A 22,405-nucleotide genomic window follows, 5' to 3' on the forward strand; every position below is an offset into this window, starting at 1 on the left:
ATTAGTAAAACTACACCAAAAACAGGTGCACTGTATCCAGAGGTAGTTGATCAGGATGTTTCTGCAGGGAAAGGGGATTTAAATCCCTTTACCCTTGCGTAAGCTTCCAGACCCACAAATGGGCTCCTCAGACCTGCGGTAGCAATTTCACTAACACAAATCAGAGGAGAGAAAGGGGTTGGCATTGAAAATGAGGGATAGGATCTGATGCGCCATCAGTGCTGGATCCACCCACACCCATAGTCTCTCCACCTTATGTCATGTCCTCCTCCCCACCTTTTCTCACCCTTCCTACTGTGTGCCTGCTCCAGTGGGCAGTGGAAGAACTGAGGGCACATGCAAGAAGACTCTGTTCTTCCCACTGGTGTCCCAGCAGCACACTATTCATCACACTGCCAGTAGGTGCTTTATTACAACTGCTTTCTAGCAGTCTCTGGCATCAGAATGCCAGAGTCAATGGGATTGGTTTGTCCAGGGGACCAAGAAAGGTTTCTGCCTGTTATTGGATCCATAAAATAATGTAATTTAGAAGGGTGGAAGAGGGTATTATAAAATATGAATTACTATGCTGTATCAGAAGTTCAGTCATATTAGCATACTGTTTCAAACAAGGATCAGCTAGATCAGTGTTTTTCTTAGAAATAAAATAAAACTTTGAAATAAAAGGGGACACACCTGAAATTGGCTCCTGACCCAAAGTTTGTCAGGGGGTTGTGAGCCAATTTCAGGTGGGTCCCCTTTCATTTCAATGTGTATTTTTATTTTTAATATATTGATGATACCAGGGTATGTGAGTGCATTGGAGGGAATGTTACAGATCTGTATTTTTAACAACTATGTATATGCTCTTAATGACAGAAAATGGAGCTTACTCATGGGTAAGTGTGCATAGGACTATAGCATTGGGAGGATTAGTAGGGTGGTTATTTTAAATAAGTTTTTAAACTTCCTTACTATAAATTTTAATTTACTTCATTAATTGATTTTACTTTGTTATATGGGGATGCTAAAAACTTTTTCCTGCTTGATGGCATCACTTCTGGTCATGACATCACTTCCAGTGATACCAAACAGATTGTTGTTCTAAAGAGTGAGTCCCAATGCTAAATAGTTTGAGAACCATTGAACTAGATCCTCCCAGGAAACTCAAAAGATGGAAAAAACACTTCTTCCCATTTGACCCCAGCTACTGGTAAGTAAGCAGAAGCGCGCCTCTGCACATGGAGGTTCTCTTCTTACTTATCAAGTCCTAGTCTAGCTATTTTCAACCTTTTTCACCTCATGGCACACTGACAAGTTGCTAAAATTGTCAAGGCACACCATCAATTTTTTTTACCATTGACAAGGTACACTATGCTGCTGGTAGGAGTTCAAATCCCCCAATTGCCCTATTAATAAATGATCCCCCCAAACTCCCACAGAACACCTGCAGACCATCTGAAGCACACCAGTGTGCCACAGCACTGTGGTTGAAAATTGCTGATCTATTCTCTTAGATGCTAACAATTCAAGCCCAGAGCACAGTGCTTTCCACCAGTTACTTAAGACAGACCCATCTGTAATCCCTACAAACATATTTTAAAAAACAAACTGGAGTTATATTAGCCACCTTCTTGGTTACATTACACAAGAGTTGAAAATAAAGAATCACACCAGGTTTTCAAGCGTTGTACCTTCAACAAACCCGTTTTAGGATTGATTAGTGTCCTGATTTTTTTGGGGGGGGAAGGGGGGTTTCTACAGTCAGGACGCGCAGCACCAGACCACTTGGTGTAAGCCACCAAAACAAAACGACCAGAGGACACAGAGAGTGAAAAGTCTAGCACTAGGTATGATTCTTGCAAGGCAGCGATCACGTGAAAGCAAAACAGAGGTGCAATTTGTTCAAGGGAAGAGTTTTCATCACTCAGAAATCAGGCTGCCCTATTTGATCAGGGGGGAGTCTGGCAAGCCAACCTGTGAAGCGGTGAGAGGCAAATCCCAGTGTCAGCAGGGCGAGCTTTGGGCGTATGGCTGGCTCTCCCCCTTGCTACTCACCCAGTTGCTCTGAGGATAAAACGGGGAGGGAGGGAGCGAGGGGCGGGGACTTACAGCCCAAACCTATGCACGTCCGCTTAGAATAAAGTCCCGTTATAGTCAATGGGGCTTACTCCCAGGTAAGCATGGCTAGGATTGCAGCCTCACCCCCTCCTTGGCAGAAAGGTGAGCTCCATGTGACATCAAAGAAGGCACTCACCGATTTGCGGGCAGATCAATAGATCTTACTTCTGAGTAGACAGGCCTAGAACAGGGCTGCATTTGCATGGAGGGATTTGGCTGCCCAAGTCCCTCCATCGTCGGCAAGCATCGCACAAGTCCCGCTGCAAACAGACTGCGGAGCAAAAGACCTCCACCAGAAGACGTACCTCGGAATGCAGCCGCGATCGTTCCGGTTCAGTGGTCGCCTCCCCGGACACTCGCACCCCCCTCCCCAGCCCAAAGCCAGCGCGCGAAGAGATGCCCAGTGCGGGAGGAAGCGCCCAGCCTGGGATGCCACTGCGCGCTCTCCGCCTCCTGGGCTCCTCCTGCGCCTCGTGATTGCCGTCCCGTGGATGGAGAGAGCTCAGCCGAGGGGGTGGACCAGCCTGGCTCAGTTTCGATTCTCCGGAAACTCCTGCTGGGCGCGCCTGGAAGAGGGTGAGGCAGGAGCAGGCGCAGTGCTGGTCCCCAGGCGGGGCTTTGGGAATCCCAACCTGCCGTCTTCCTCCCCATCAGGGTGACCAGCTGTCAGAACCCCAAAAGAGGACGAGGCACCCCAGAATGTAGGACAGCCAAGAAAAATGTAGGGCACCACAAGACAAAAGCTGAAAACACCCATACATTGATTTCACGTAGTTGAACACTATATTACTTACTGTTGAATTTCAAACTATATTATATATAATTCGTTATGTATAATTTATTCATTACAAGAAGGCGATGCGCTGCTTGTTCACAAGGAAAAGGGGGACGTTTGAGTTCTTTTCCAGGACATGAGGCTAAAAAAGAGGACATGTCCTGGAAAAAGAGGACATCTGGTCACCCTGCTCCCCATGTACAACAGTTCTCAGATGGGTCTCTTTGTTGTCACTCAGGATCTATCTGGCTGAGTCGATGTATTAGAACATAAGAACATAAGAACATAAGAACAGCCCCACTGGATCAGGCCATAGGCCCATCTAGTCCAGCTTCCTGTATCTCACAGCGGCCCACCAAATGCCCCAGGGAGCACACCAGATAACAAGAGACCTCATCCTGGTGCTCTCCCCTACATCTGGCATTCTGAATTAACCCATTCCTAAAATCAGGAGGTTGCGCATACACATCATGGCTTGTACCCCATAATGGATTTTTCCTCCAGAAACTCGTCCAATCCCCTTTTAAAGGCATCTAGGCTAGACGCCAGCACCACATCCTGTGGCAAGGAGTTCCACAGACCGACCACACGCTGAGTAAAGAAATATTTTCTTTTGTCTGTCCTAACCCGCCCAACACTCAATTTTAGTGGATGTCCCCTGGTTCTGGTATTATGTGAGAGTGTAAAGAGCATCTCCCTATCCACTCTGTCCATCCCCTGCATAATTTTGTATGTCTCAATCATGTCCCCCCTCAAGCGTCTCTTTTCTAGGCTGAAGAGGCCCAAACGCCGTAGCCTTTCCTCATAAGGAAGGTGCCCCAGCCCCGTAATCATCTTAGTTGCTCTCTTTTGCACCTTTTCCATTTCCACTATGTCTTTTTTGAGATGCGGCGACCAGAACTGGACACAATACTCCAGGTGTGGCCTTACCATAGATTTGTACAACGGCATTATAATACTAACCGTTTTGTTCTCAATACCCTTCCTAATGATCCCAAGCATAGAATTGGCCTTCTTCACTGCCGCCGCACATTGGGTCGACACTTTCATCGACCTGTCCACCACCACCCCAAGATCTCTCTCCTGATCTGTCACAGACAGCTCAGAACCCATCAGCCTATATCTAAAGTTTTGATTTTTTGCCCCAATGTGCATGACTTTACACTTACCAACATTGAAGCGCATCTGCCATTTTGCTGCCCATTCTGCCAGTCTGGAGAGATCCTTCTGGAGCTCCTCACAATCACTTCTGGTCTTTACCACTCGGAAAAGTTTGGTGTCATCTGCAAACTTAGCCACTTCACTGCTCAACCCTGTCTCCAGGTCATTTATGAAGAGGTTGAAAAGCACCGGTCCCAGGACAGATCCTTGGGGCACACCGCTTTTCACCTCTCTCCATTGTGAAAATTGCCCATTGACACCCACTCTCTGCTTCCTGGCCTCCAACCAGTTCTCAATCCACGAGAGGACCTTATTTTATTGCTTGATAAAAGGCGTGGGAGGAAAGGGGACTCTCTGACTTGAGGGCAAACAGCATGAGAAGGAAAGGCAGAGGCAAGAGGAGTGGCATAGCTAGAGGGGGTGCAAAGCACTAAGTCTTGCAAGGAGCCTCACTGCATCCTGCAAGGGGCCCTTCCCCATCCCCTTTGGAGCCATTTCAAGCCAGGGAAGCAAAATGGAGGCGAAAGGCTCCGAAGGGGGGCCCCTTGCACACTGCAGTGAGGCTCCCTGCAAGACTTAGTGCTTTGCACCCCCTCTAGCTATGCTATTCCTCTTGCTCTATCTTTCCTTTTCATGTCTGTCGCCCTCAAGTCTTGCCACTGGGCTAAGGCAGCAGTTCTCAAACATCCCTGCCTCCAGATCCCCTGACACTCCTAAACATAGTCTCAGGGAGTCCCTCTGGTGGGCAAGCAGGGTCTCAGTTTGGGTCACCAGAAGGTCATCTAGGTCATCTAAGGAAAGTTCACCCACCCATTGACCTGCATTAACTCCACATATTGACTGTGCACAAAGCAGGTCATGTCATCCAAATGGGCTGAGGGACAACCATAAAAAAAAATATTGGCAGGAAAAACTGGCAGCCTAGGAAAGCAATAAACTGGTCTGAAGAAGGAGTCCTGCTTAGTCTCCAGCAAGGGGGGGGCAGGGGGCAAAATCCCCCAGGGCCTGGGCTTTCAGGTGGCCTGGGCCATGCCAAAACAAACTATATACAGGTTGAGCCTCATTATTCATTATTATTATAGCCTCATTATTCAGTTCCAAGCACTCACTTGGATCCATTTAAAAAACAAAGTTTCCTTGCTCAGGTGATTTAAAAACAGCCTTGCTGACCTTTGTGATGTAAGATAAGAGTCATTAAGAAGACAATCCATCAATCAGTCCTCCTCCAAGAGCTTACAAAGAGCTGAGAACTTACACTTAACCCCTCCCTTCACCAATGAATAGTGATCACCTTTCTTTCACATGCTCAGGGGGAAGGGAGGGGTGGCCTTGGAGAGAGAAGGATTGATGGATTGACAGCCAGCTGCCCCCCCCCTCTCATTAAGGAGGCTATTGTTAAAGGACTGTTCAGTTTTTTAAACTGATTTTAAAGAGATGCATTTTTCCCCTTCTCCAGGGATCAACACATTCCTTCTCATTTGCAGTGGCCATTCAGGTTGAGGCAAAACTGTGTGTAAAAAATCCATGTATAACAAGGCTGGAACTGTAGTACAAAATAAATTTACTACAAAATATATTTGGGCACCTCAATCTCAGCCTATCTAGGGCTGCATTTCTTCTACAGCTTTAATCCTTTTTCAGGATTTAATCCTTTTGCACTTCTAATACTCCAGTGCAGCAGTTCTCAAACTCTCTGGGAGTTTGAACCCTGCTATAAGTTCTTGCAGGGGAGGAGGGAGGCAGCAACACAACTGCCAGAAACATGTCACTTTGGAGGGGCACACAAAAGAGAGGGGAGAGGGGTTTGTGGGTGTCGGGGGGGGGGTTTGGAGAGGGAGCAGTGGAGAGACAGGCGGGATGCAGGGGGGAGGGGGATGCAGTGTCTGAGCAGTGTCTGCTCTCTCTCTCCAACGGGTAGATGAGCCTCATCAGCCTGGAAAGGCAGCTCATCTAAGAGAAGGAAAACTCTGATCCCAAACCTCCACTGCCTTGTGGCTACATCCAGTTGTGGAAAAGGCTTCAGGAGTCAACCTCGAGGCAAAATCAGGAGCCGGAGTCCCTGAGGCAGTTCATGGCTGTACACAGTCACGCTCTGGCAACTCCTGCGACGCCGCTGGAACCAACCGTATTGGCTTCTGCCTTTCCATTGGATCATTCCAGCGGCTTGGAGAGAGGGGATTTGCTGCATGGGTAACAGCCTATCCTCCATACCTTCTTTACCCAGGCTTCGCGCACTGGAGAGGACACTCCAACTTCGCCATACGGTGTCGACACAACACGGGAAGCAGCAGTTACCAGTTATAAGTCTTCGCTCAATTGGCGTAGAGCATGACGCCAGGGGCTGCTTCCGATGGTGGGAGAGATCATTGCATTTCATTGGGCAGCTACTGCCTGCCTTAAGCTGGGCAGTCCCCAGCCAGTAAGGTGTTGCCTCACCACGGTCCGTTAACCTCACGGGGTGCATGGGGTTTAGGGTGAAAACCGACAAGCGGATTGACAACTCTGCACCATGCAACAGAAAACAGAAAACTCCTGCCCTAAAGCTGGGCACCTGGAATGTAAGGACAATGACACCTGGCTTCTCTGATGACCTGCAAAAAATAGACGACGTACACAAAACAGCTGTCATCGACATGGAGCTGAGCAGACTGCAGATGGACATCGTCGCCCTTCAAGAGACTAGGCTGCCAGATTCCGGATCTGTCAAGGAGAGAAATTTCTCATTTTTCTGGCAGGGAAAACCACCAAACGAAACCAGGGAACATGGTGTTGGCTTTGCGGTCAGAAATACCCTGCTGAAATCCATCATCCCACCTACTGTGGGAAGTGAAAGAATTTTGTCCCTGCAGCTCCAGTCATCAGCAGGACCTATCACTCTCATCAGTGCTTATGCACCAACTCTGTCGTCTCCAGCAGAAGCCAAAGACAAATTCTATGATGACCTGGCCACCACTATCAAGAAGATCCCCGTAAAAGAGCCATTGTTCATCCTCGGCGATTTCAATGCTAGAGTTGGTGCTGATAACAGTTCGTGGCCCACTTGCTTAGGTCAGTTAGGCACTGGGAAGATGAACGAAAATGGCCAACGCCTGCTAGAGTTTTGCTGTCATCACGGTCTCTGTGTCAGCAACACGTTCTTCAACACGAAGCCCCAACATAGAGTCTCTTGGAGACACCCAAGATCAAACCACTGGCACCAGCTCGATCTGATTCTCACCAGACACTCCAGCCTTCCCAGCATCAAGATCACACGCAGCTATCAGGGTGCTGCCTGCGACACCGACCACTCCCTGGTGTGCAGCAGAGTGAAACTGCAAACAAAGTGACTGTACCACACGAAAAAGGAAGGAAGACCTCGCATTGATACCAGCAAGACCCGGGATCACAGAAAAGTGGAGGAATTTGCACGAGCGCTTGAAGAATCTCTTCAAACGCATCCAACAGATGGGAACATTTCAAGAATGCCATTTACAACAACGCCTTGTCCATATTTGGCAAGAAGACCAACAAGACGGCAGATTGGTTTGAAGCCCACTCTGAGGAGTTGACACCAGTCATTGAGGAAAAGAGAAGAGCTCAAGCAGCATACAAGGCAGGGATGCTCAGTACGTCGATCGCGATCCACTGGTCGATCGTGAGGCAAAATGAGTCGATCGCAGGTTTCTCTCCCATCCACGCATCCCTGGGAGTGACGCTCCCTGGGAGTGATGCATCCCTGGGAGTGAGCTCCTGTCCACGCATCCCTGGGAGTGAGCCCTGTTGACTCTACTGGGGCTGACTCGTGAGTAGACCTGCAAAGGAGCCACTGGCAGGCTTCTCTCCTGTCCACACATCCCTGGGAGTGAGCCCCGTTGACTCTACTGGGACTGACTTGTGAGTAGACCTGGAGAGGAGCCGCTGGCAGGCTTCTCTCCCATCCACGCATCCCTGGGAGTGAGCCCTGTTGACTCTACTGGGGCTGACTTACCTTTCCCCTGTTTTTGCACTGGTATATATGGAGATCTGCCCCCCCCCAACTTCCATCTGTTGGTTCTGTGTGCAAGGGGTTTTGCACTGGTCTTGCTGTGATGTCTATATAGAGATCTTCCCTCCCCCACACCTTTCCCCTGTTTTTGCACTGGTCTGTATAGAGATCTGCTCCCCCCCCCCCACTTGTATTGGAATCGAGGAAGATCTGGTGAGGAGGTAGATGTGGTGTCAGCAGTGGCCCCTTTAAGGGTAAGGCCTGGGCATCCAGCAGAGTGTGCTGCACAGCTGCAGCCACTTGAAGGCAATAGGGCCCTCAGGGATATAAGAGCACCTGAGGCAGGAAGGGCTCCACTTATTTATGTGAGTCAGCCGTTTCCTACATGAAGATCATTAAGTCCAAGTACCATTCCACCATGACTGATGAACATTTGGAAGTGTGCTTGAGGCTGGCTGTCAGCAGCTACTGTCCGGACTATGCATCCATGGCTGATTCACTTCAGTGCAAGTCATCAAAGTAAACTCAAGTAATTACAAAAAATGTTTATAGTTTATTATGTTGTGTTGTGCAATATTGGCTCATGCGGTTATGCAAGGTACACCAACATATATTGTACACATAAATGTTATATGTTATGATGGCGTGAACATTGTAAAAAAACTCTGGTAGATCTCCAGGCCTTGCTGGGTTTCAAAGTAGCTCTCGAGCCAAAAAAGTGTGAGCACCCCTGATACAAGGCCTGTCCCAGTGAGTGCAACCTGCAGGTCCTCTGAGCTGCTCCCAGCAAAATCCAGCAGATTGCCAGGAGATGTGCTAACAACTACTGGCTCCAGCTCTGCTCCCAGATACAGATAGCAGCTGACACAGGCAACATCAAGGGGATGTATGATGGTATCAAGCAGGCCCTAGGTCCAATGCAGAAGAAAATTGCCCCTCTGAAGTCTGCCACAGGTGAGGTCACCCAGGACCAGGCGCAGCAGATGGAATGCTGGGTGCAGCACTACTCTGAGCTATATTCCAGAGAAAATATAGTCACTGAAGAAGCGCTGAACAACATTGAGTGCCTGCCTGTGCTGGAGGAGCTTGACAGTGAACCAACCCTAGAAGAACTTCACGTGGCCCTGGACTCCCTTGCCTTTGGCAAGGCACCTGGAAAAGACAGCATCCCTGCTGAAGTCCTAAAGTGCTGCAAAGAGATCATTTCAGTCACTGAGCTGCATGAAATCCTCTGTCTCTGCTGGAGAGAAGGTGGAGTACCTCAAGACATAAGGGATGCAAACATCATCACGCTATACAAGAACAAAGGTGACAGGGGTGACTGCAACAACTACCATGGCATCTCTCTCCTTAGCGTTGTAGGAAAGCTGTTTGCTCGAGTTGCACTGAAGAGGCTGTAGGTACTTGCAGAGAGCATTTATCCAGAATCACAGTGCGGATTCCGAGCCAACAGGTCCACCACTGATATGGTATTCTCCCTTAGACAACTGCAGGAGAAATGCAGGGAACAACGACAGCCACTCTTTATAGCCTTCATAGATCTCACGAAGGCCTTCGACCTGGTCAGCAGGGATGGCCTCTTCAAGATTCTCCCCAAGATTGGTTGTCCACCCAGGCTCCTCAGCATCATCAGATCCTTCCACAAGGACATGAAGGGCACTGTTGTCTTCAATGGCTCCACATCAGACCCCTTTGACATCCGAAGCAGCATGAAGCAGGTCTGTGTTCTTGCACCAACCTTGTTTGGGATTTTCTTCGCTGTTCTGCTGAAGCATGCCTTTGGAACTGCAACAGAAGGCATCTATCTCCGGACCAGATCAGATGGAAAGCTCTTCAACCTCTCCAGACTGAGAGCAAAGTCCAAAGTTCAGCTGAAATATCTGCGTGACTTCCTCTTTGCCGACGATGCAGCTGTCACTACTCACTCTGCCAAAGATCTCCAGCAGCTCATGGATCGTTTTAGCAAGGCCTGCCAAGATTTTGGACTGACAATCAGCCTGAAGAAAACACAGGTTCAGGATGGTTCAGGATGTGGACTCACCTCCCTGCATTACAATCTCTGCACATGAACAGGAGGTTGTCCATGACTTTGTGTACCTTGGCTCAACGATCTCCAACACTCTTTCTCTCAATACCGAGCTAAACAAACACATAGGTAAAGCAGCTACCACGTTTTCCAGACTCACAAAGAGAGTCTGGTCCAACAAGAAGCTGACGGAACATACCAAGGTCCAGGTCTACAGAGCTTGCGTCCTGAGTACACTTCTGTACTGCAGCGAGTCATGGACTCTTCGCTCACAACAGGAGAGGAAACTGAACGCTTTCCACATGCGCTGCCTCCGACGCATTCTCGGCATCACCTGGCAGGACAAAGTTCCAAACAACACAGTCCTGGAACGTGCTGGAATCCCTAGCATGTATGCACTGCTGAAACAGAGACGCCTGCGTTGGCTCGGTCATGTTGTGAGAATGGATGATGGCCGGATCCCAAAGGATCTCCTCTATGGAGAACTCGAGCAAGGAAAGCGCCCTACAGGTAGACCACAGCTGTGATACAAGGACACCGGCAAGAGGGATCTGAAGGCCTTAGGAATGGACCTCAACAAGTGGGAAACCCTGGCCTCTGAGCAGCCCGCTTGGAGACAGGCTGTGCAGCATAGCCTTTCCCAGTTTAAAGAGACACTTGGCCAACAGTCTGAGGCTAAGAGGCAAAGAAGGAAGGCCCATAGCCAGGGAGACAGACCAGGGACAGACTGCACTTGCTCCCAGTGTGGAAGGGATTGTCACTCCCGAATTGGCCTTTTCAGCCACGCTAGACACTGTTCCAGAACCACCTTTCAGAGCGCGATACCATAGTCTTTCGAGACTGAAGTTTGCCAACACACTGGAGGGGCACAGGGGCTTGCTTCCACTTACCAGAGACTGGAGCAGGCTCCCAAGGGCACTGGGCCTGCGCCAGCCTCCGCAGGACTGCGCAGTCACTCAAAATAGCAATCGTGACCCACTTCCGGTTTTCAGTCGTGAAACCGGAAGTGGGTTGCGATTGTTATTTTGACAGTTTGTGATACAGGGTCATATAGAATGAAAGCCATTATGCTATGCAATTAGAACAAATAATTAGTTTAAAAGCTAAATAGAACAAGTGCTTTGCATCTCACAAACAAAACTTAAAATCCACACTGTGTCTGACTGAAGAAGAGGCCCAGACAGACAGCTCTGCTAAAATTGGCAGAGTGCCAGGAGCTCTTGGCAGCGTACCAAGGCATCAAGGAGATAACGGTTCAGGCTTCTTTTACAATACAAGGCTTTGAAAACAGGGAGGTTGCTGGAAAGCATCCAAGTCATCTTAATCTGGAAATTCCCTGCTTGTAATGTCAAAACAGTGGACAGATGAGAACCCATGGCAAAAAGGGAATTTGCAGTTTAAACATAATTCTGTCAGGGTTCCTTTTTAAACTAAAGAATATAAACACTAAGAGAGCTATACCAAAGCTTCATGTCAAAGAGATCATAATGCTTGCTTGCCTTCAATGCTTAATGGTTAGTGTCTTTAAAAGTGTAAATCAACATTAATATAAAGGCATGGTAGTTTAGAAATGAGTTTTAACTGTTAGAATGTTTAATAAAACACACAGAATAGTAAAAAGCCATTAGATTTTACTGTTAAAGATGCTTAAGCCTCAAGTCTCAAATGTAACTCAGAAAAAGCCATTCCAGCTCTAATCAAAGGTCTGTCTCAGCCTGTATCTCTGTAAGACCTTGAGGATTCAAAGTCCTGCTTGATACTTTTGGAATTGTTGCATCTCAGACTTTTGGCAACAGCAAACGAGGAAAGCAAGAGGGAGTAGCTGATACAGGCTAATGAAAGCCAGCCATTCATGTTAAAATAAGTCATTTAAACAGAGCAAATGCTTAGCAGTTTTGTAGGGGAAAATGTTCAAATGTTAAATGAACCAAATGTTAATGCTATGTTTATGGGTGTTTATGGCTAAATTAGTAATCAAATGTTTAAAAAGCCTATGTGTTTAGCATACGCACAAACAGGCTTAAATCCATTTTGCCCTCTCTCAGTCTGAAGAAGTCTGAAACACCAATTGCAAGCAAGCTGTAAATAAGTCTTAAGAAATGTTTCTTAGTAAACTGTCAAGGACATCAGATAAAGTGAACGCTTCGTGGAAAAAAGGGAGTGTGAAGCTGAGTTTTCCATCTCAGGCTAATTGCTAGTATGACAAATGATTTAAGCTTCTCTTGGAATCAAATTTACAGCTTTGTATATTCATTATATCAATGCATCAGATAAAGCATTGCCTCTGAATAGGGAGACAAATTACACCTCCAAGTTGCTTTTAAGCAGAGAATTGAAAAGGGAAAAAGGGGATTTTTGTATTTTAAAACATTCAGGCTTCCTTAGACAGAGAGAAAAAGGCTTTTTGGAACGTAATTCAGACAGGCTTTCCAAAATATGTACTGGGAAAAGTTATTTGCACCAAAGCAACATACCAGAGCATCATAGCATATAAGCCAAATAAATTACAAAGTTAGTATGTTTGCATGTCAATAGTTATTTAATGCCTTAGTAATTATAGAAATTGTTTTTTAAAATGTAATCAATATATATAAAGGCATAGTAATGAATTTTAGCTGTTAGATTAAAGCATAAATACACAGAAAGGTGAAAAACTATTAAGTTTTACTTAAAGCCACAAGTTTGAATTCAGATGCAACCTTGGCAGATGTAGCAAAGTTAATTAATAGAGTCTAACAGGGAGACTCTAAGAAATGTGGTACTCCTCACAGATAAGGCTCTTATCTTAAGAAAAGCATTCCAACTCTGTAGACACAAGGTCCCACCTGTCACTTTTAATTGGGACTGAAGGGTTACAACTCAGACAGAGTTAGATAGCAAATAAGGAGTGGCCAGGAGGCAGGATGCTCCTACCACAACTAATTGGGAAAACCTATCTCTTGGCACCAAGAGGTGATAAAACTAAGGATTATACACAGGTTAGAAGCATTTTAATGAGGAGACAGTTTAACTTGTTTGACAAACAGAAATAGAGTTTGGCAGATACAGATATGAGAAAGCCCCTAATTAGCAAACATTCCTGGGAGCCTGTCAGAACTAAAAGCTGACAGGAGGGGCTAGATTTAATTGAAATAAAGAGAAAGATCTTTTAAAATCCTTATTTACAATAAGAAGTCAGTTTGTCTTTTATTAAATATAAGTTTATATAACTATTGAGAATTACACATAGAATAGAGGGAAAACCAGAGGTTTAGTTTAAACAGAGGTTAATAGAAAGCCCACAGTGTTTATATGCACAGGACATACCAAAGCCAGTAAATGAGTAAAGAATGCCATCTAGTGGTTGTTGGAAACCATGTTTTCTATGTATGTTTTAACCTTATTTGGAACTTGTAATTTGAAACTAACCAATCAAATGTTTGTAATCTGTGGCCAACCCTGAGAAAGCCTTCATCTGATGTCACACACCAGCCAATGAAAATGTAAGACTCCTTAGACAAAGGAGCCAGAATCAAATATAAGTGAGAGGCTCACACTGGAAAATTGCTCTCTCTGGAGGCACTGAGAGTTCCCACATAGCTCTCATTGCTCTCTTCGCTTTGGACAGGAGTCCCTGAGAAGCCCGTTGCTGGCAACGAAATAAAGCTTGCAGACGATCACCATTCTTGTCTACTGAGTTTGCTTTCAACTTTGCTTTTGACCTTGCAACATAGCAACTCAAAGATAGACTCTTGACTTGGCGGCAGCAACTGTAAACCAAGAGATGCTGCAGTGCACTTGCAACACTGAGGTGAGGAGCCTTATCTGTTGGCACCAGAAAGCAGGAAAGTTGGAAATGTTATGAGGGAAAGTACACGGACTTGTAACATTTTGGTGAGGGACTTGCAACATTATGGTGGAGAAGCAATGCAAGGGACAGCTTATCTGTTGGCAGATGGAAATAGGATTTTCTGCAAAGATGCAAACACAGCTAGACAGAAACAGATAACAAACATCTATGGGAAAGCCCCCTGATTAAGCTAAAACATCCATGAGGGCCTCTGTCTGAGCTAAAGCTGACAAGATCCTGATCAAGATCCTACTGGAGACACCCTTGTAGGTATTTGGCCCCCAGCCAGGAAGCCTAACTCTTATCTCAACGTAAATCAGAAGGACTACAGATATAAGGAAATATTTGTTTTTGAAAGTGCCTTCCGTTTTTCATTGGTTATATTGGTATATTACCCAGGTAAAGTTAAAAAGGAAAACACGTCACAAGCGCCATCACTCCTAGTCCATTTGAATCACTAATTTTATTAACATAAACCACATGTAACATATCTGGCAATTAAAAGTTGCATGCGGATAACCTCGTGTGAAAACACCACATAAAGTAAGACCATCTGCCAGCATTGTGAGCTACTGTCCTCACTAGATTGACCAGAGCAGGGGTGTCCAAAATTTTTGGCAAGAGGGCCACATCATCTCTCTGACACTGTTGGGGGCTGGGGAAAAAAAGAATTAATTTACATTTAAAATTTGAATACATTTACATAAGTTTACATAAATGAATATATTAAAGATGAAGTTATATGAATAAATGAAGGTCTTGCAATCTATAAAAGGCCTTGCACAAAGCAAGGCTGGCCTTTCCTTTGCTGCTGCTACTGTATCACAGATGCGAAACAGCAAGCTGTGGAGGAAGCCCTCATCCCACAGCTCACATGAGAGGTCAAACAGTCGCCTTCACACTGAAAGCAGTTGTGTCAGGCCAGTGCGAGCTCCAACAAAACTCTGGAGGGCCAGAGGCTCATTGGAGACTGGGGGCTCCCTGAGGGCCGCATTGAGAGACCTCGAGGGCCGCATGTGGCCCCAGGGCTGGGGTTTGGGCACCCCTGGACAAGAGCCTATTCAAAAAGGAAAAGCAAAAATATAAACAATGTAAGATTAAATGTGCACTGCTAAAGAAACATATATTCACAAAGCATAAGCCAGCAGGCATAAACACACTTGGGCAATTACATTTATTGATTTCAATGCTAGGTAGAATTAAGTATCTGCTTAACAGCCCGATCCTGTTTTTGAACTCCACCGCTGAAACTAGTGTTCCAACAAGTGGAATATGCTTTCTGGTGTTGCAAAAGACACTCTGGAAGTACATGGACCCATGCACTTCCAGACCACTGTGGGAGAGGTCACAGAAGCCCAGCATGTGCTCGCTGGCTGAAGAGTGCCCACTGATGACAGCAGGCACCCCTAAAATCCTTCCCTACAACCCCCCTTCCATTTCTGATTTCCTTGAATGTACTAAATACTCTTCACACACAACCACCTTGAAAGCTAGGTACATTGAATTCAAGCATTAGGACCAAGAAACATACACTTATCATTTCTCCATGTGCAGTATGTTTACCTTTGTGCTTTTGTAATAAAACTGTAATCTTTTATTGAAAGTTATCTTTCTCTCAGTCTCCTCTTTAAACAAAAGGGAATTTCTCTGCATTACGCAGTCTTGTTATCCAGCTTACGATCCTAATGCTCCAATAAAGGCAGTGTAATAATTCCCCTAAACAAAACAGCCCTTTTGGTAACATTATGCACTCTTGCATGGGGGGGGGGGCACTCACAGCACAACCCTTCCATTCAACAGCTTGGAAGGAGAATACGCATAAGCAAACAGCTCCATTGTAGAATGCTAGTGGGCACCTGGTTCCCATATGTTCCCATATACATGTACTGCTGGATAAATTTAAGTCACAGGGCTCAGCAGCAGGTGTGAGAGTGGGACAGATCCACTGTGTGGGACTCCATTCATCACAATGGTTTGATTCTATTAACATAGTGCCATCGTTTCCTGCAAACTTGCTGTGTATCACTGGTCTCCATAGGGAGTTTTCTATAACTGAGGGAAGAACTTGGATCTCATAAGCAGTGAGTTCCCTAGGGGTTGGGTGAACTGCTGATTTTACAATCATTCTACCAATTAATGTGCTGCGGTCTACCTCTGAGTAGACTAGTTTTGTCCATCTTTCCTTCCGGAGAAATTTGCTGTCACCCCATAAGTTGGGCCATGTTTGTTCTATAACGCGAATTTCTCCATTTAAAACATTATCAATCTGCCTTTGAGCAGTTTGAATGGCCAAGCTTTGCAGTGTAATACACCACATGGCTGCATTGGCCCATTCAGTTGCAAGCCGCAAGGATTTCAATGTTAAGTTTTCAAAGGCTCAAATGTGTCTTATTACATCAAGTGATATGTTGATATGGTTCTCGGTGACAGATTCTACTTTCAACAGTTGGCTCTGTTCCCCGTTAATAATTCTATGATTAATTTCACCATATCTCCTCAGTTTGTTTCATAAGACTTCAACATCATATGAGTTTAACATTCCTACTCCTGTACCTATCCCTCCCAGTAACGTATCTAACCAATCACGCTTGAAGCTATATTTAGGGGCTCTGCTCCAGTTTTGCCATAATGACTCAGTATATGGGCGACATTCTGGATATGTTTTAGCAATTTCTAGATTGGTCCATTGTACTATAATGGTTGTTTCTACCATATTTGGTGATTCAAGGTATGGGATAGGTCTGTTTCTCTGTAATAAAATGGAGGGTTTTGGGAAATGCACAGGAGTACAACACCCAAATCTGCATCCCATATTCCAGAACCATAATTCTCAGATAAAATTCCACTGGCCGGTCTCTAGGTATTTACGTATTTGAATATAATAATTTGCACCAACTGGTTGTAGGAATTGAAGGGTTGGTTTTGGGTGTGTGTGCCCTGTATCTCCACTGCTAACGTTTAGGCCAAATCTGAAGGGGTGGCACTCCCATCTTGTTGCATTAGAGACTAGAATGTGGAGAGACACGTTACTATATGTGGGAATGTGAATATTACCAGCTAGACCTGCATCTGTGGGTCTAAAACTGGGTTCAATACGGAGAGCAGCAGCTTTTGGACATGCTATATCCGCTGTTACCCAAACGGTGACTATGTAGTTTAACATCCCCGAACAACTAGTGTCTCTTCTTATGGCTTTCAAATCATACACATCCAAAAAAAGGTTGAAACCATGAGAATAACTTTGGGTGTGGCAAGCAGGGGTATTCCTTGAAATTGGATGAAATATTGCTAGGGCAAACAGAATATGGAACATTCTTACCAAATTGCAGAAGCGCATGGATGTTGGATCCCTCAGCCTCCTGCAAACATTAGAATTAGAGAGTGTCCCCTCTTGGGTCAAAAACAACAGTTTCTGCTAGATTTATAATAGGTAACTCTGGCGAACATCCTTCTTGCAGAATGAAGGGTTTGGATGGGACCTTTTACTGTGAATGATGCTAACGGGGTAGTAACTACTGGTGTACCCTTCCACTCCTCCAGCCAAAAGTTGCAGCGCTAGAGAAGGAGGTATGAGGCCACTGCAATCCTGTGACTAACTGCTTTCCTTCCAGGAGGTGGCAAAGGTGAAGGGCAGGCCAGTGGCATCACCAAAGGCTGTGGTGCCTATGGCAGTAACATCACAATGTCAGTTCCGCAGGAGGAGGCAGAACTCTCCTCTTCAGACTTGGCAAGCGTAAAGAGGAGGAAGCTGTGTGGGCAGTGGCTTCTCAGCCTGGCCACTGTAAACCCTCCACCTCCCCTGGAGGCTTTCATAGAGCCTCTGGGGGAGGAGAATGGGGTGCAGCAGTCAGACCTACTGTGCCAAGTGTAAGTGGAGGGGGCTATTGCAGCAGCTTTTCAATCCAGCCCACTGTCTCCCCTCCATCCAGAGGCTCACATTGAACCTCCAGAGGAAAAGGAACAGAGGAGCAGTGAGATAACAAAGCCATTGAAACAGAAGAAAGTAGTGGCTTTGCAGTCTCACTGCCATCTTTTTCCTTTGGAGGCTCAGCCTCCAGGGGAAAGGGAGTAGGGCAGTGTCATGATTGCAAAGCCATTGAAACACGTGGAGGCAGCAGTGGCTTATCTCCAACTATGCTGGTGCTGCTGCTTTTCTGGCCACTTCCATCTTGGCTGTTTCTCACACAGCACCCCCTTCCAATCTGGCACCCAGCTGAACAGCCCCCTGCTTGTGACACCATTAGGCAAGGTAAATGTGCACTATTGTGCATGCCCCCCTCAAACACAGACAAGAAAATGTGGGTGCCACTTTGGTTCAGGCCAGGTTGGCAACTCACTACCTTCAGCTGGCCATTGTCAAACTGATCTCCCTCCTGCACTTTCTCTCTCCACTTACTTTCCCTTTCCATGCATGTCTTGCCTTTTTAGATAGTAAATCTGAGGGCAGGGCTGTGTCTCATTTTCATTTATGAGCAGAGATTTTTGTGGGCTATTTTTGAGGACAATTTTTGTCCACATAACAAGAGAAAAAAAGGAATAAAAATGTATATTAAGTTACATAATTTATAATATAAATAAATCACTTTGGTTAACAGTTAGTTCAATTGTAATGAGTGATTCTGACAGCAGCAGCATCAATAGGTTTGCATGGTCATCACCAGAGCAGCAATTTATGCTTGACAAGTATTTGAAAACCAAGTATTAGCATCATTCACATCTTTTGACAAATATAATCATAAATTCTGAAGTAGTTTAATATTCACACGCTGTTGTATACATGGGTTAAACTTCCACTCTCTTCCCCATTCCTGTATGGAAGGCTGAAGCTAAGAACATACTTAGGACCTATCCACTTTTTAAAACAAAATATTTAGACATATGTATAAAGATGTTAATACATATTACCTTGGTGTGTTCTGAAGCAGCGATCAAATTGCTAAATCCAAGATAGCGAAGACATGTGACAACCTGTTGGTAATCAGTCTCCTTCAGTAAGTCCTGATAGTTGGTAATTAGTGAGTGGATTTTTCTCATTACTTCAGCTGCTAAATTTAAATCTTTCTGAGTTTCACCTTGAAAAGAAAGCACACTTTTACTTATAATGGTAATAAAATTATATAATAATTACAAAATATTTTTAATTACTTTTATTAACATATAAATTATAAACATGCTCTCATTCATCTGATAAATGATAAAACATGTTATGCTTAGAACAGGTGGTGCATCCATCTTGAAACGCACTACTTGAATGTTTCAAAGTGGAGAGTGCTTTACAACAGCACTTCTTCTAGAGGTGCCTTCCTGTTGGCATGGATGCATGAAGGGATGCCCACCGGAGCAGGCAAGTCTGGAACAAGGAGTAGGATAGGGTGGAGGAAGGGCAGCAATGGGGGCAGGGGTGAGTGAAACAGGCCTAGGAGGGGGTTGAGATTAGCATCATCAGCATGTCTGTATCCTATCCCTCTTCCTAAGCCTGATCCGCTAACACAAATCAACACGGACTTGTGCCAGCTATATAGATCCAAGTCAACCCATTGCAGTTGCTTACCCCATGGTAAGGGGACAAATGTTTTCATACCCTGAGGAGACCTCAAGAAGTCAAAATTCCCCAGCAGGATGCAACATAGCCCACGCTGGCACCATTGCACCACCATGCGGGAATTTAGTTTGGTCTGGGCTGCGAGTGGGGGGGGGGGTTGATGTGGAGTGTGTGTGTGTGGGTGTGGGTGTGGGTGTGTGGGTGTGGGTGTGGAGGTATATTTCAGGGATGGTCAACTTCTATATTATTCTGATCACTGTATTCTCCAGACACCAAACTGGAAACCAGAACATTATTTAAGGAGTGTTGGCTGCTTAAGAAAGAAGCATGTGTATTTGGAAGGTATGAAGTTAATGAATGAATGAGGAATACATATACTTCCTGGCAGATTCCTTCAGGGAACACATTGGGCCCAATCCTATCCAACTTTCCAGCACCGGTGCAATTGCAATGCAGCCCAGAGGTAAGGGAACAAACATTCCCTTATCTTGAGAAGGACTCTGTGACTGACACCCCACCACTGGATGCAGCATACGCCCCATTGGCACAGCTGCACCGCCACAGAAAAATAGGATAGGATTGGGCCCATTGGCAGTGATCATCTATCTTTCCAAAATGCACTTGAATTAGCAATACAATGATATTTATATGAAATGGATACTCAATGGTTCATTTTCTGCAACCTCTCAGATAATTCTTGAGCACCTCTTCAATACAAACAGGAGGGTCACTGAGAGCCAAACAACCACTGAGGGCCAGATCTACTTTGCAAGTGAGCAATTTCTGATAGACATGATAAGTGTGTTGATGTCCAGTGCAAATACAAGTCACATACCTTTATCTTCAGTGTTCCTTCCATTTCTCAAAGCAAGCATTCAGCCCAGCCATTTCAGTGGTAAGTTTCAGTCTTATCTTTAAATGTTTTCACAATCCTGTCTAGATTGATAAATTCAGATTTGAAATCCTCTTTCAATTCTATTTCAACTGACAAAGCAATATCATTCCACCGACTCTTCTTCTTTTCGTATCTCTTCAGCAATCTTTCATTTCTGTTTTTTCTCAACAATAATTTCTGCTTTTTTCTTCTATGAAAAAAAGAATAGCACAAAAAGATGAGAACTGAAACAGGTTAAATAATTTAATGGAGATTAATAGACCCATATGATAAACTACTACAAGCAACATTTTTATTATTTGACATATTTCTTATATGAACATTAATAGAGATTAAAATGATGTCACTGAGATAATATACACATCTTACATGATTATTTTTGCTCTTGACATCAGTAGAAGTCTGTTTTGAATTATCCAATTTGGTATCAATAGTTGTTGAACTTTAATCTTCCACTGACCATCCATGAAAACACTCAGATGTTTGCAATACAACATCATTCTGTAGATCCCATATATCTCCAGCTGCCCCTATGATACATACAAAGATATCATTATGTAGAAATAATTCAATCACTCTTTAGCTTTTCATCTTTCCTACATTTCCTATAGGTTATGAACATGTTACATGTTACATTTCAATGGTTATGAACTATTTCCCTGTTCTGTGCCATACCTTTCATATTCTAGCTGCATAATCCTTTCTTTGTCTACTCAGAAGTCCCATTCGGTTTAATGGGATTTGCTCCCAAATAAGCATGTATAGGATTTCAGCCTTATATTCCCTCTTGCAATCTACGTATTATATGCATCCGTTTATAGAATTTACATCCTGGCCAAGTGTGAAAGACAACCAGCCTGATGAGACGGCCTACCAGGTGGCTACATTTGTGACCACATTTGTGGCCCTGCCAATCAGCTGGGTGGCAAGTCACATGGGTTGGTGGGTGGCAGTGCACTGATCAGTTGAATGCTCACTGGGCAGCAGCAACAGGACAACCAGTGACATAACAAGCTGTTACCTATTCCAGGCTGCTGGGCGAGGGGGCTAACAAGTCATAGGTGGCTAAAGGGGGGATTGGCCCTGGCCTTATAAAGAGCTCTCCTGAAAGAAGGGTATGTGGATGACAGCAGTCAAGATAAGGAGAGGCAAAGCAGCACAGAGAACTACAGAGACAGGGAAGGAGCTGGAGGGACAAGGGAAGAAAACAGAAGGAATACGAAGAAGGCAAGGCAAGGGGCAGAAGGATCTCTCCTGGGCCTAGAGCAGTGGTTCTCAAACTTTGACGGAGCTTTACTCCCTTAGTAAGTTCTTGCTTGCTCAGTAAGTTCACGTCGCTAAGGGGTGTGAGGGGGGCTGCTTGTGACTAACGTTACATAAGCAGGGCTGCAGGAGGTGTGGGGAGCCCTGTGTAGCCCTCTGCAGCGCTCCCCGCGGCTTGGAACATTCAGAAACAGCAGAAGCAAAGTGCTTCCTGCAAAACGGAAGTGCTTCGCACCCGCTTTTTCAGAACGTTCCAAGCCTCGGGGAGCGCTGTGGAGGGCTGCGCAGGGCTTTCCGCACCTTCTGCAGCCTGCTGCAGTCCTGCCTATGTAAAATTAGTCACAAGCACCCCTCCTCACCCCCTCATAAGGAAGCGATCCTGGGGATTGCTTCCCTGCCTCTCCCCTTCCCTCGCCCCTTAAAGGGACAGGGAACCTTTACACAAACTGGTGGGTTGCAACCCACCAGTTTGAGAACCACTGGCCTAGAGAGAGAGTGAGGACTGGCAGGGTATCACAGCACTCATGGAGAGACCAAGTCAGATGGAACCCAGAAGAACAGGAAGAAAAACCAGAGACAGGAAGACAGGGACTGCCAGTTACAAGCCGTGACTACAACCTACTTCCTTCTAGCTGCAGGTGAGGTCCAAGTATTCCTTCCAGGGACCTGGCACACTAAGGCTGCAAACCTAACCACTTTCCTGAGAGTAAACCCCATTGAACAAAATAGGACTTACTTCTGAGTAGACCTGGTTAGGATTGTGCCCATAGTGTTGTGGCTTCGGGAGTGAGTTATCAAGTAAGGCTCTATGCTGGATTATATGACAGGCGGAAGGTTTCCACCTAAGATG

General features: G+C 45.5%; 1 protein-coding gene across 3 annotated transcripts in view; it reads right to left on the reverse strand.

The window, feature by feature from the left end:
- Positions 1-18,853, reverse strand: part of LOC136655427 (probable ATP-dependent RNA helicase DDX60) — an 87,332-nt gene extending 68,479 nt beyond the window's left edge. For 2 of the 3 annotated variants that reach the window (XM_066631873.1, XM_066631871.1), the window contains exon 1: positions 2,406-2,574. The gene's annotated coding sequence lies outside the window, so the exon portion shown is untranslated. Of the gene's footprint in view, positions 1-2,405; positions 2,575-18,760 lie in introns of those variants that run through there. The other variant, XM_066631872.1, reaches the window with a different exon arrangement.
- Positions 18,854-22,405: the final 3,552 nt, after the last annotated feature.

Source organism: Tiliqua scincoides, chromosome 6 (assembly GCF_035046505.1).
Source record: "Tiliqua scincoides isolate rTilSci1 chromosome 6, rTilSci1.hap2, whole genome shotgun sequence".
NCBI lineage: Eukaryota > Metazoa > Chordata > Lepidosauria > Squamata > Scincidae > Tiliqua > Tiliqua scincoides.